Source organism: Adiantum capillus-veneris, chromosome 10, assembly GCF_014529385.1.
Source record: "Adiantum capillus-veneris isolate H3 chromosome 10, ASM1452938v2, whole genome shotgun sequence".
In the NCBI taxonomy this organism is placed as follows: Eukaryota; Viridiplantae; Streptophyta; class Polypodiopsida; order Polypodiales; family Pteridaceae; genus Adiantum; species Adiantum capillus-veneris.
In genome coordinates this window covers 70,253,720-70,266,896 of record NC_140940.1, presented here as the reverse complement: position 1 = coordinate 70,266,896, position 13,177 = coordinate 70,253,720, and positions in this window count along the sequence as shown.

Sequence of the window (13,177 nt, the reverse complement as noted above, 5' to 3'; positions counted from 1 at the left end):
TTTGGTGCCACACTAGGTGTTTGGGCCAAGCCAAGGAACAATCCCCAATGCATTAGCAATGTAAGTCATTTAACTAAGCTTAATAAAAAAGAAGAGGATCTAGGCAACACACGCGATCTAGCAAAACCCCACATCATCGATCCTTTCATCTAAGGCTAAGTGATGTAGGTGATCTTAATCTTGTATCGACGTTGTCATGAGAAACATAACACATGATTTCAATCAAAATAATGTTTTACATATACCAAACAATCCTTTCCAAGACAATCAGGCTGTACAGGGACTCTATTCTTACACCTCCGACATAAACCATCAAATTACTTCATAATCCAATCTAAAACCATAAAACTTTAATTCAAACATCATCACATGGGGTGAACATTTCACCATACTGTAGCGAAGATAATGTGTCGTGCCCTCTATAGTGGGTGCTCCTCAGTGCAATGTGCGTGAGATCTCACTCAACAACATGCCAACAAGGAAGACAATGAACAACAAAGAAACAACAGTACAACTCAGTACTGAACATGAACATCATGAACATCGACTAACTCAAAGAAACCAATACAGACTCTGGCATGGAAGCACACTTAGCTCTAGCCTAGATCTCATAGGTACAGTGGGGGGGTCGAGGCTCAACTGTGCAGGGATGGTGCATATGTGCTGTGTACAACTCAAGATGACCGACTCTAGACGACTGACCACACAAAAGTAGATGATGATGCGTACCCACGACTGAAACCAACCACTCATATGTATCTCCTAAAGAGTCACCAACAGCTGGAAGATATCCCAATCGATCTAAGCCTATCTCCTAACTGAGGTGGTGGTGCTCTGGCCACCGTGTCCACTGGACCACCATCCGTAACACTTGCCACGTGTCACTGCCCAAGCGAGAGTCTGCCCAATGTGAACTCAAGCCCTGAAATCAAGCGAAACTTCAACTAACTGCTTGTCCCATGCTAGTGACACTGTAGAACTTCTACAGGTTACCCACCACAAGACCACTCACCGTCCCGGTGAGATTGAACAGTGAACTAGAGAGAACAGTGAAACACCAAGGAAAACGTAGTACACTCTTGATTGAAGAAGGTGATGTTTGGAGAAGATTTTGAGTTCCTAGTAGGAAGTACCAATGAAGCAATGCTGATATTTGCAAGATATGTTGAAGAAGTACCGACCCCGGCTCTGTTAGGAAATAAGACGTAGCTAAATAGATATTTGAGTAGATTACTTAATGGAAAGAGATAGATTTACATACACGAGATTATAGAGTAGAGAGAGAGAGAGAGAGAGAGAGAGAGAGAGAGAGAGAGAGAGAGAGAGAGTACACACGATATACGTGGTTCACCCAATGTGGGCTACATCCACGGGAAAGCAGCCACTCAATGGCTTTAGTACTTCAAAACAAGTAGTTTACAAAGGGATTATACCCTTAATGGAGCTCCCGCCTTGCTTCACTCTCACCACCTCATACTCACCTTATTGCATCAACTTCACTCTATGAAATGTGTGTAGAAATGTCCAATCCGCCCATGTGTGGCTGCCCTTGAGAAGACAAGTCCGCTTTTGAATTCGGCCACCGGCCATTGAATTCAGCCACCGGCCAACCGACGGTTGTTTTTCGACCACTTTTCGGCCGCCGTCCGGCCATAATATTCCAGCGAAAAGGAATATTCTGGCGAGGAGAAAAAAAAAAGTCTCGGGGGCGGGCCCCTAAAGTTGCCCCTGATTTTTTGCCGTGAAAATTTTGGTTTCCGGCGAGTGATTTTCCTTCACGCACGATGGCTTCTCCTCATAATGGGGGCCTTACAAATGTGCGCTTTTACCACAGAAAATTACAAGGGTAAATCAGGCTCCATACTTAACAATCTCCCACTTGGAGACTGATCTCCAAACCAAACCTGTTGACTGCTTTCCATTTTGGCTTCTTATCCTTGAATGCCGATTGAACATGAGCAAAAGCTCAACTTCTCCTTGTTGACCACCTTTGTAAACATGTCTGCAGGATTTTCACTTGTATGCACCTTTCCTAGCTTTAGCTGTCCCTCTTCCAAAAGAGTGCGTATGAAGTGATATCTCACCTCAATGTGCTTTGTCCTTGAATGAAAGGATGAGTTCTTCGCAAGATGGATAGCGCTTTGGCTATCACTGTACAAGGCACAATTGTCTTGTTTGAATCCAAGCTCTTCTAAGAATCTGTGAAGCCACAGAATTTCTTTGCTTGCCTTCGTCATTGCTACATACTCTGCTTGCGTGATAGAAAGTGAAACCACTTTTTGCAGCTTTGAAGCCCAGCTTACTGATGTGCCTCCAACCGTGAACACATAGCTAGTAGTGCTCCTTCGAGTATCTTTGTCACCTGCCATATCTGCATCAACATACCCTTCTAGAAAAATATCAGTTCCTCCAAAATACAAAGCATTTGTTGTTATCCCTTTTAGATACCTAAGTATCCACTTCACAGCTTGCCAATGCTCTTTACCTGGGTTGTCCATGAACCTACTCACAACTCCCACTGCATGTGCAATGTCTGGCCTTGTCCAGACCATAGCATACATTAGAGAACCTACCGCTGCAGCATATGTAACTTTAGACATATAGGCTATCTCCTCTTGTGTCTTTGGACACATATCCTTCGTTAGTTTAAAATGACCAGCCAAAGGTGTAGAAACTGGTTTTGCATTTTGTATTGCAAACCTTTCTAGTACCTTCTTGATGTAATCTTCTTGAGATAGCTTTATTGTCTTCTTTGTCATGTCCCTTGATATTTTCATACCAAGTATCCTCTTTGCAACACCTAAATCTTTCATTGAAAAAGATTTAGACAGCTCCTCTTTTAGGTCTTTGATGTCCTGCATGTTAGCACTTGCAATCAACATTTCATCAACATACAACATTAGGATGATGAATTTCTCATCTTCCAAATTCTTCGTGTAGACGCAGTGATCCGAGTTGCATCTTGTGAATCCATGATCCAACATCCATCGATCAAACTTCAAGTACCATTGTCTTGATGCTTGCTTTAAACCATACAAGCTCTTCTTTAATATGCAAACCATTTTCTCCTTACCTTTTACTTCATACCCCTTTGGTTGAAGCATGTAGATTTCCTCCTCTAAGTCACCGTGAGGGAATGCCGTATTTACATCCATTTGCTCGAGATTTAGATCATGAGCAACCACAAGGCTTAAGACAAGCCTAATTGAGTTCATTTTTACAACAGGAGAAAATATTTCATTGAAGTCAATACCTTTCTTTTGAGAAAACCCTTTTACCACAAACCTAGACTTGTACCTTTTCTTCCCACCTTCTTCTTCCTTCAGCTTGTACACCCATTTGTTTTGAAGTGCCCGCTTACCTTTAGGCAACTCAACCAACTCCCATGTTTGGTTGCGATGTAGTGAGTCCATCTCCACTTGCATGCTCTTCGTCCATTCTTCTTTGGATTCATGTTGCATAGCTTCTTCGTATGATTCTGGCTCTCCAGAATCTGAGATCAAGAGATGGTTGAAGGAAGGAACAAACCTTTCTGGAGGTCTACTTGCTCTTGTAGATCTTCGGGGAATAGGTTGAGGCTCCTCATTTGGTTGACGTTGTTGCACATTGTCACCGTTTACAGTCCTTGAGTCTTCACCGTCCTCAAGCTCCATGTACTCGTCACCTGTTTCTTTTGTTTGTTTTCTTTCCAAGTAATCATCCAATTGTCCTGTAGAGATCAAATTTTTACGAAGAGAAGGAACATGCCTAACATCTTTAAGCTTCCATTCATTTTCGTTAGCAGTTTTGACAGAAACTGTACCTTTTCCGACAATCTCACAAGCTTCATCATCTCCCAAGTATACATACCCAAAATTACCTTTGGTGTAGTCTTGGAAATGTTGCTTGTGTGGTGTCGCATGGAATGAAGCCCCGGAATCTACTATCCAGGAATTAGACACATTGTCTAATGAGAGAATTAGAGCATCTTTCTCTACTTTACCTGCCACATTGGCCTCCGATGTTGGCTTGTTGTCTTGAGACTCATTCTCCTTCTTCTTCTTGGACCAGCAATCCTTCTTGACGTGGCCCTTCTTGCCGCAGTTCCAACATTCAAGAACTAACTTTGTGCGTGACTTGCTCTATCTTGAGCGATCACGACCCTTTTGGCTTTTGAACCTCTCCTTAGGCCTTCCTCTTGTTTCCACTGACAATGCAGCACTTGATGATTCTCCTGTGCTTCTCCTTCGTATTTCCTCGCTTAGGAGAACATCCACAACATCATCAAACTTAAGAGTATTTGTACCAGAGATAGAATTACTTACAGTCATCACAAGGCTGTCCCAACTATCCGGTAGAGATGATAGTATAAGGAGAGCTCACACTTCATCATTGAAATTGATTTTCACCGATCGAAGTTGACTTCTGTTTGTGTTAAAGTCATTTAGGTGTTCTGCAACTGAACCATTCTCTGCCATATTTAGATTGAACAAGCGCTTCATAAGAAATACCTTATTGGATGCCGATGGTTTCTCGTAGAAGTCATCAAGTGACTTCATCAAGTCGTCCGTGGTCTTCATCTCCGAAACATTGAAGGCCACCGTCGACGCTAAGCTTAACCGTATTGTTCCCAGTGCATTTCGATCAAGGACAATCCATGCTTCATCTGCCATTGTTGCGGGCTTCTTCGCAAGACCGCCTAGTGGCAAATAGAGGTCCTTCTGGTAGAGATAGTCTTCAATCTGCATCTTCCAATGTTGGTAGTTTTTGCCGTTGAACTTCTCAATCTTGAGCTTCCCTTCCTCCGCCATAACTCCCACTCAATTCAAGGAATCCTTTCCTTGAGATAATTTAGCTACGAGCAAACCTTGCTCTGATACCAATTGTTAGGAAATAAGATGTAGCTAGATAGATATTTGAGTAGATTACTTAATGGAGAGAGATAGATTTACATACACGAGATTATAGAGTAGAGAGAGAGAGAGAGAGAGAGTACACACGATATACGTGGTTCACCCAATGTGGGCTACGTCCACGGGAAAGCATCCACTCAATGGCTTTAGTACTTCAAAACAAGTAGTTTACAAAGGGATTATACCCTTAATGGAGCTCCCACCTTGCTTCACTCTCACCACCTCACACTCACCTTGTTGCATCAACTTCACACTATGAAATGTGTGTAGAAATGACCTCCTTTTATAGGCCAAAAGGACTGCCCTCTCTCATGAGAGGCAGCCATGTGTAGCCACCCTTGTGTAGATAAGTCCAAATCGGACCCTCCAATCCGCCCATGTGTGGCCGCCCTTGAGAAGACAAGTCCGCTTTTGAATTCGGCCACCGGCCATTGAATTCAGCCACCGGCCACCGGCAATTGACTTCCGACCACCGGCCACCGGCCATTGACTACCGGCCACCGGCCATTGACTACCGGCCACCGGCCAACCGACGGTTGTTTTCCGGCCACTTTCTAGCTGCCGTCCGGCCATAATATTCCGGCGAAAAGGAAGATTCCGACGAGGAGAAAAAAAAAAAGTCTCGGGGGCTTCCGCCCCCGAGGCCCCTAAAGTTGCCCCTGATTTTTGGCCGTGAATATTTTGGTTTCTGGTGAGTGATTTTCCTTCACGCACGATGGCTTCTCCTCATAATGGGGGCCTTACAAATGTGCGCTTTTACCACAGAAAATTACAAGGGTAAATCAGGCTCCATACTTAACAGGCTCAATGAGGTAAGCTGACCAGAAAGTAGAAACTGAAGACTGCCAAGATGAACAAATCCCACAAAGCTAGTGTAAATGCAACCAATCTTGAAATGCATTGATCACATACACGAAGTCATTAAGCCAATGGGAAGCTGACTGGACAGGTTCATTTTCTGCCTTCTATTTAGCAAAGTGGTGGGCTGCAGTTTCTCCTTTTTGCAATTGGTGCACATGAATGATTCTTGCAGCAAATTCATTCTGAGCTTCTTTGTATACATGGGCATCTTACTGCCATTACTTCATTCTAGAGGGGACGGGGTAGGTAGCTACGGGAGGGGTGGGTATGGGTGAGGGGGTTGGGCTGGATAGGGGTGAGAGGAGAGGGGTGAGAGGGGTCTAGATAGGGGCGAGGGGGGCTAGATAGGGGCGAGTGAGAGAGGGTAGGGGCGAGAGAGGAAGTGAGGGGGTGGGTAGGGGCAAGGAGAGAGGAAGGGGGTGGGTAGGGGAGAGTGAGAAAGAGTATGGGCGAGAGGGGGTGGATAGGGGTGGTCGGGGGGGGAGGGTAGGGGCGACAGGGTGAGGATAGGGGTGAGAGGGGGTGGGGAGGGGCGTGTGGGGAAGGGAGGCTGAGGGCAGGGCCGAGTGAGGGTAGGAGGGGGTAGGGAGGGGTAATGGGGCTAAGGTTGAGGTGTATGTGAACTTTTCTAGATCCTCGACGCTTGCTGCTGGCTTAAGTGGCTTACTGGGTGTAGTGATAGTACAAATGTTGGAGTTGGAGGAGAATGTCTCTTTAGGTAGAGATTGAATAGAGACCCATAACAAGGCATAGACTTGGTAGCGTCCAACTATCCCAACAGATCTTTGTCTGACCCATCAGGTGGAGTAGGTTGTTCTTGTTCAGGGTTGGTTTCCATTGACAAAGAACTTTGTTGCACTATGGGATCCTCCTTTTTGGCGAATGGGTTGCATTGGGGAGCCAAGATTATGTATCCACATTGTGTCGTTTCCCCAATCATGAAGTGCTTTAGAGTGGCGCAACCATGGTCTACCGATGAGCAAAGGAAATCTGCCATCAACCTGGGGAAGAGGAACCACAACAAAATCCAAGTTAAATGTGAAGTCTTGTACCTGCAGAGGCACCTTTTCCACTATGCCCACTAGGTAGACTGTCCTCTGGTCGGCTAATGTAACTGTGAAGGGAGCAGGACGAGTAGGCTGTAGACCTAAATCCACCATAGTGAACTCAGGCATCAGGTTGATGCTAGATCCACCATCCACTATCACTCCTGAGAACTGCCACACCAAGATGGACACGGTGAGATGAGGGCTTCTATAATCAATGAGGGGGGCAGCAAGATGGGATATCATATAGGACTCTGATGGTTGCACTAGGAGGTGCCCGCCACTAGGACCTGCTCCAAGGTAAAGTGCTTGAATAAGTGCAAGGGTGTCACTTCTAAAACTCTCATCTAGCCGCAGTAGGTCATATAGGGACACTTGTTGGAAGGTGTTCTTCAAGATTGTCTCTGCTCTAAGCTTTTCTTTTTCTACCAATGGTTTCTATGGTACCTTGATATTCTGTAGATTAAAAACTGCTTCCAAGAAGGCTTCATCAATATCAGAGAGTAAAGATTTGGATTCTTGCTTGTCACTGGGGTGATGGCTTGTCAACAACTGAAGGTAGGGTATCCACTGTTGTGAGAATGTGTGGGGGAGTTGAACATGCTGGAATGTTAAGACCGAGAGCGACTCTTTAAGCCTGAGCTCCTCTACCAATTGCAGCTTATCTTGAGGGGTATCCACATGGGAAGAAGGGGCCCGCTGAGGAATGGTGCTAACTGCTATCAAATTGAGCTTGGGAAAGGTAAACTCATTCTGGTTTTGACTTGGGTTCAAAGCCGTGGATGCATGAAGTTTAGGGCAATCCTTACTGTAATGATCCTTCGTTTTAGGGCAATGACGGCAGGGAGGGGACCCTTTTGGCAGGGGGCATTTTCTTTGATGATGTCCATATTCCCCGCATCTGTAGCATAGAATGGGTCGATTCAATGGGCGAGTCGAAGGGCTAGGTGGTCCTTGCTCTTGGTGCACGGAGTTGGAGGTGGAGGCATAGAAACTTTGATGGGATGAGGGAGCATGGGTATGATCAAAGCTCTGAGAGGGAAAAGTACTTTGCATACCTTGCATAGGAGGGGTTGTCAGCAAAGGTGGCATGTGGTTTGGATGCTCATAGGGGGAAACCATGTTGGATGCAGGTGGTGGCCCTTGTTGAACATTAGGATCAAGACTTTGCTGTATTTGTCGCAATCCCTTTAGGTAGTGCTTCTCCTCATGTCTAGACTTTTCACAGAAGTGGCAGTTAACCCGAAGGGGGCATTCATGTGGAGGGTGCCGTGGAGAGCAGAATGAGCTACACCAAACCATAGCCTTAGTCTCCTAATGAGACCTGAGCTCTTCTAGCTCGCGCTTGATCTGGTCCAAAGCCTCATGATGTGGATGCTTCTCATGTCTAAGAGAGAAGGACCTCTCCTCTTGAAGAGCTCGCTGTAATTTTAGGGCTTCCAGCTCCCTGCGTAAAGAGGTTATTGGATCAGATGGACTTTCTAAAAGGACACAGGTGGTCTCTACCTGAGGAGAGTCGGTGAACAGCTTCTGAGCTCCTTCTATCCGAGTAGCCGTTGCTACAAATTCCTCCAGAGTGGCGTCAGGTCGGAGACTCTGTCGGAGTTTTTGCTGAGAGCTTTTGGGAAGAGCCTTCTCCACTCACTTCTTAACCATAAATTCACTTGTTTGCTGAGAAAGGTTAGCAACCCAAGACTTGGTTCTGGTCATGAGTTCTGCAAAAGTCTCATTTGGCTGGAGCATCAGGTTGGCTAATTCAACTAGAACCTTGTCTTGGAAGTCCCCTGGCCTGAAAGCTTCACAAAACTGTCGTCGTAATTTGGCCCAAGTTGTAAAGTGGTTCTCTGCAAACTGACTGTACCATTTGTCGGCTAAGCCATCCAAGATGGAAAGAGTACTAAGTAGGCGTCTTCTCTGTTGAGACCTCGACGCCTATAGAGGGATACAAATCTTCGAGCATGGTCGTAATTATCCTCTATGGAGTGACCCTTGAAAGTAAAAAACTTAACATTCACCTTAGCTAGAATGCTTGTGAGCTCCTCCATGGTTGTCTGTGCAGGAGCGTGTTGCACTGGAGCTTGCTGTAACACAGGGGATGAGACATTTATTGATGGGGGTGACTGGGGAGGTGTAGAACTGGTTGAGGGGGAAGGTAGGGGTAATGGGGCTGGTGGAATTCTGCTTGGCACGAAGGGTTGATGCTTCCTGTGATAGTACTTCAAAGGACTTAGTAGTGGGCTTTGTCGCTCTTTTGACTACCTTGTATGTGTCATGCAGTAACCACAAACCCACCCAAGCCTTGAGCATGAAGACCTTCACTTACTGCACATTGGTCCAGACTCCACTAAACCAAGGCGAGTGACTAGACCTCATGGTTAGACCTGGACTAGAGAGGACTAGACCCAGCCTAGAGACTACTAGACCAGGATGAGAGACTAGACAAGCAAGTCTAGACGAGAAAGTTGAAAACTAAGCAGGTTGAGGGAAGGCTAGATGGACCAAGATGAGGTAGGCCCAAACCTGTGCAAACAAATTGAGTGATACAAAGAGTTGAACCTAGGTAGCTCCTTGACTCGACTTTCGATGGAGTGAGACTTCTGTTGATGTCCCATCAAGCGTGCAAAAAATGAGAGCACCTGTAGCGAAGATAATGTGTCGTCCTCTCTATAGTGGGTGCTCCTCAGTGCAATGTGTGTGAGATCTCATTCCACAGCATGCTAACAAGGAATACAATAAACAATAGAGAAACAACAGTACGACTCAGCAGTGAACATGAACAACATGAACATCAAATAACTCAAAGAAACCAATACATATTGTGACATGGCAGCACACTCAGTTCCAACGCAGATCTCATAGATAGAGTGGGGGTGTCAAGGCTCAACTGTGCAGGGATGGTGCAGACGTGCTGTGTAGTACAACTCAAGATAATCGACTCTAGACAACTGACCACACAAAAGTAGATAATGATGCGTACCCAGGAATGGAACCAAGCACTCATATATATCTCCTAAAGAGTCACCAACAGCTGGCAAATATCCCAATCCAGCTAAGCCTATCTCCTAACTGAGGTGGTGATGATCTGTGGCCACGATGTCCACTGGACCACCATCCCTAACACTTGCCACCTGTCATTGCCCAAGCGAGAGTCCGCCCAGTGTGAACTCAAGCCCAACTGCAACTAACTGCTTGCTCCATGCCAGTGACACTGTAGCCCCGCTACACCTACTCTAGGTGATGCACACCCATCCTGCAAAACCAACTTTTAACATATAACATGGAAACAAAAACTTTGGTAGTACAACGATAAGAAAAAAAAAAGGCAAGAGCCACATTGGCTTCCACAAGCAGAATTCACGGCCAAAATGATAAAGGGTCCTCAACCCTTAACCATAAACCATATTCCTTGCTAAGCTAACTTTCACACTTGGAGGTTTGACTATGCACACTCCCATTAAACCAAGGCAACTCACATGGCCCTTAAAGAATAAATTTTTATGTGTAAGAGAAAGTCCAATTAGAGAATAAAAATAGTCGTAAAGAATTATTTTGGAAGTGTTTAACAATGCATATATGAGCTAGTTTTGACCTAGAAGGGTAGAAAGCAATACATACATGCACATGAGACATCCACATCCATCATCAAGGCTCCATAAATTTTAGGTGTACCATGTCAATCCAATCATGATGCAATACAATCCCACCACTTTGATAAATCATATGCCATAACTTCACATGAAGGTGCAATTTTTTTTTTCTATTTTTGGAAGTACACAGGACATGTAAAAGAGAGTGTTTTAATTCATACCATAGACTAACACTTTATCACATCATTTTACCATATGAAAATCATTCTAACAACCACAATACGACAAGAATGGTGTTTTATTCAAACTACCCATACGGCTTGGATTGACTAACAATATATCCACACATAAGTTTATGGGTATCAAACACATGAAATCAACTCACCAAAATAAAATCCATAAAACATATATAAACCACTCATCAAACTCACGACTCTATATGGTACTTTCCCCAGGAAGCATCCTTACACGTATAGGTAATCATGTACAAGAAACGGTTAATAACTCAAACTCATGAAATTATAATGGTGATCTAAATACATTAATCAAAATTATTAATCAATATTTTGATTTGGATAAATGGATTTTCTCATCAAAAAATCTATATAGTGGTTCTCCAAGGAGCCTGGAGTCCAAAATATTGACGTGCAGTGCGTAGCAAGTAGTATTTTGACCACTCCTCACTTGAGTGAAGTTTTCATATGATACATGGGATAAAAAACAATTTAAATAATGTTTTCAATCTCTCACTCAAAGGATTTGGCCTGATTCATAACGGTTTAGAAGATACGGCCAAAACAATATTCCTATCGTCTATGTGACATGAAAGCAAAGAGTGCTTTTTATGCATCTACATGATCATAAACATACCGTATGAATATATCACTATTGAGTATCCTTATACACATTAAAAAACGCATACATGTGCCTATGTACGTAGAAAATCAACCATCGAGAACGTAGTTTTCCAAAAACGAAAGTAAAGAGAGAAAGAGATGATGGCTATGGAGGTAAGAGCTTCTTAATGTGACCAAGAAGTGATTACCGGTGATCAAAAGACTTCTTGATTTTCCGCAAGAGAGTAGTGATGAGAGCTACATAGAGGATTTTTCTACGAAGTTTATGTAGAGAGCTACACCATGAAAAGAGAAGAGAAATTAGTAAGTAGAGAGAGATGGCTCTTGTTCTTCTTCTTGATATGAACAAGAGAGAGATTCTTAAGGGGATTTTGAAGGTGATCTTGCACCTCCCTATGAAATATTGATGGGGTAAAGGCGTTGTGCCTCTTACCCCGGTCGAACACGCTAGAGACGTCCGATCGCCAATCACTTATACACACCTTATTCTTTACTAGATTGAAGAATAAGGGGCTCTCTCGCAAAGTAGAAGCAGTTTCACCTTCCAAATTTGATGCAACAAGAAATAGGGCTACCCCACATGAAGTATAGGTAGCTCAAATGCATTCAAGGAGAGTTTTTGATAGAGGGTCAAAAACCTAAAGAGAAATGCAAGCACCAATTTCTAAAGAGATGCTCAAGATAACAACTTAGGTTATTCAAAAGTTGAATGAATCTTTGAGAAACCTATCAATTCAACTTGCACAAGTTGTAGGCTCCAAAGGGCAAGTAAAGAAGTTAGAGAAATGAGAGTCATGACCTAAGTGTGTATTGCAGTGTTGGAATTGCGCGGATTCTAGGCATGAAATGTAGAACTTCCCTTGGCCCAGTGGGAAGTCGAGGAGGCCTAACTTGAACTACCCAGTGTTGAATGTAGTGGAAGGTACGTGTCAACAACCCAATGTTGAATTTAGGGGAAGGTACGTGTCAACAACCAATGCTTTTGTAGAGACCAAATGTAGTGAGACCTCAACTATGAGGAGGAAGAGAAGCAGTTCCACCATTTTTGGATCCAAATGTGCATATGGGGGAAGTTACAAAGATGTAACAAGAGGAGTCTGAAGCGAATGGAATCATGTGTGGGTGTGGAAAAGGGGAGAAGAAAGAAGTAGTCACATCACAAAGAGACCATTGGCAAGTCAAGAAGGTGAAGAAAGAATGAGTCACATCACAAAGTGACCATTCGCAAGGCAAGAAGGTGAAGGAAACCAAGGAAGCCAAGAGAAGCTGACATTGTATCGTCATCCAAGACTTTTCTCTTGGAAATGGTATGGCTCCATGCAAAATTTTGGAATACATGAGAGATAAGGATCCAGACAGCTCATGGCCTCAAATTATTGCATTGTGTCCACAAGCTAGGAGGGAGTTAACAAAGGAAATTAGCACTAAGAGAAGATGAAAGAGAATGTGCTAGTAGTAAAGATTGCACAAGCTAAAATGAATGAGTACACTACACATATGCTAGATTGTTACATCAGATAGAGAGCTATGGTAGAATAGGAAGTAGTCCAATAGAGGAGGGAGCACTGGCATGACAGTAAGATTAAGGTCAAAGAATTCAAGAAAGGTGACTTAGTACTGCTTTATCATTCCAAGTTGGGACCTAAGAAACCAAATTTCTTAGTAAGATTAAGGTCAAAGAATTCAAGAAAGGTGACTTAGTACTGCTTTATCATTCCAAGTTGGGACCTAAGAAACCAAATTTGAAGATAGCTTGATCAAGACCCTATGAGGGAGATTGGGCGTTCTCTAATGGTACAATAAGAGTCATACATTTTTTAGGATTGTTGTTGCTAGGAGTATACAATGGAGCCAAGATCTATACTATGTCAAAATAGAGGAGATCTTACTAGAGCTAGTACCAGACGTACAACTTGAATCTACAAATGAAAACC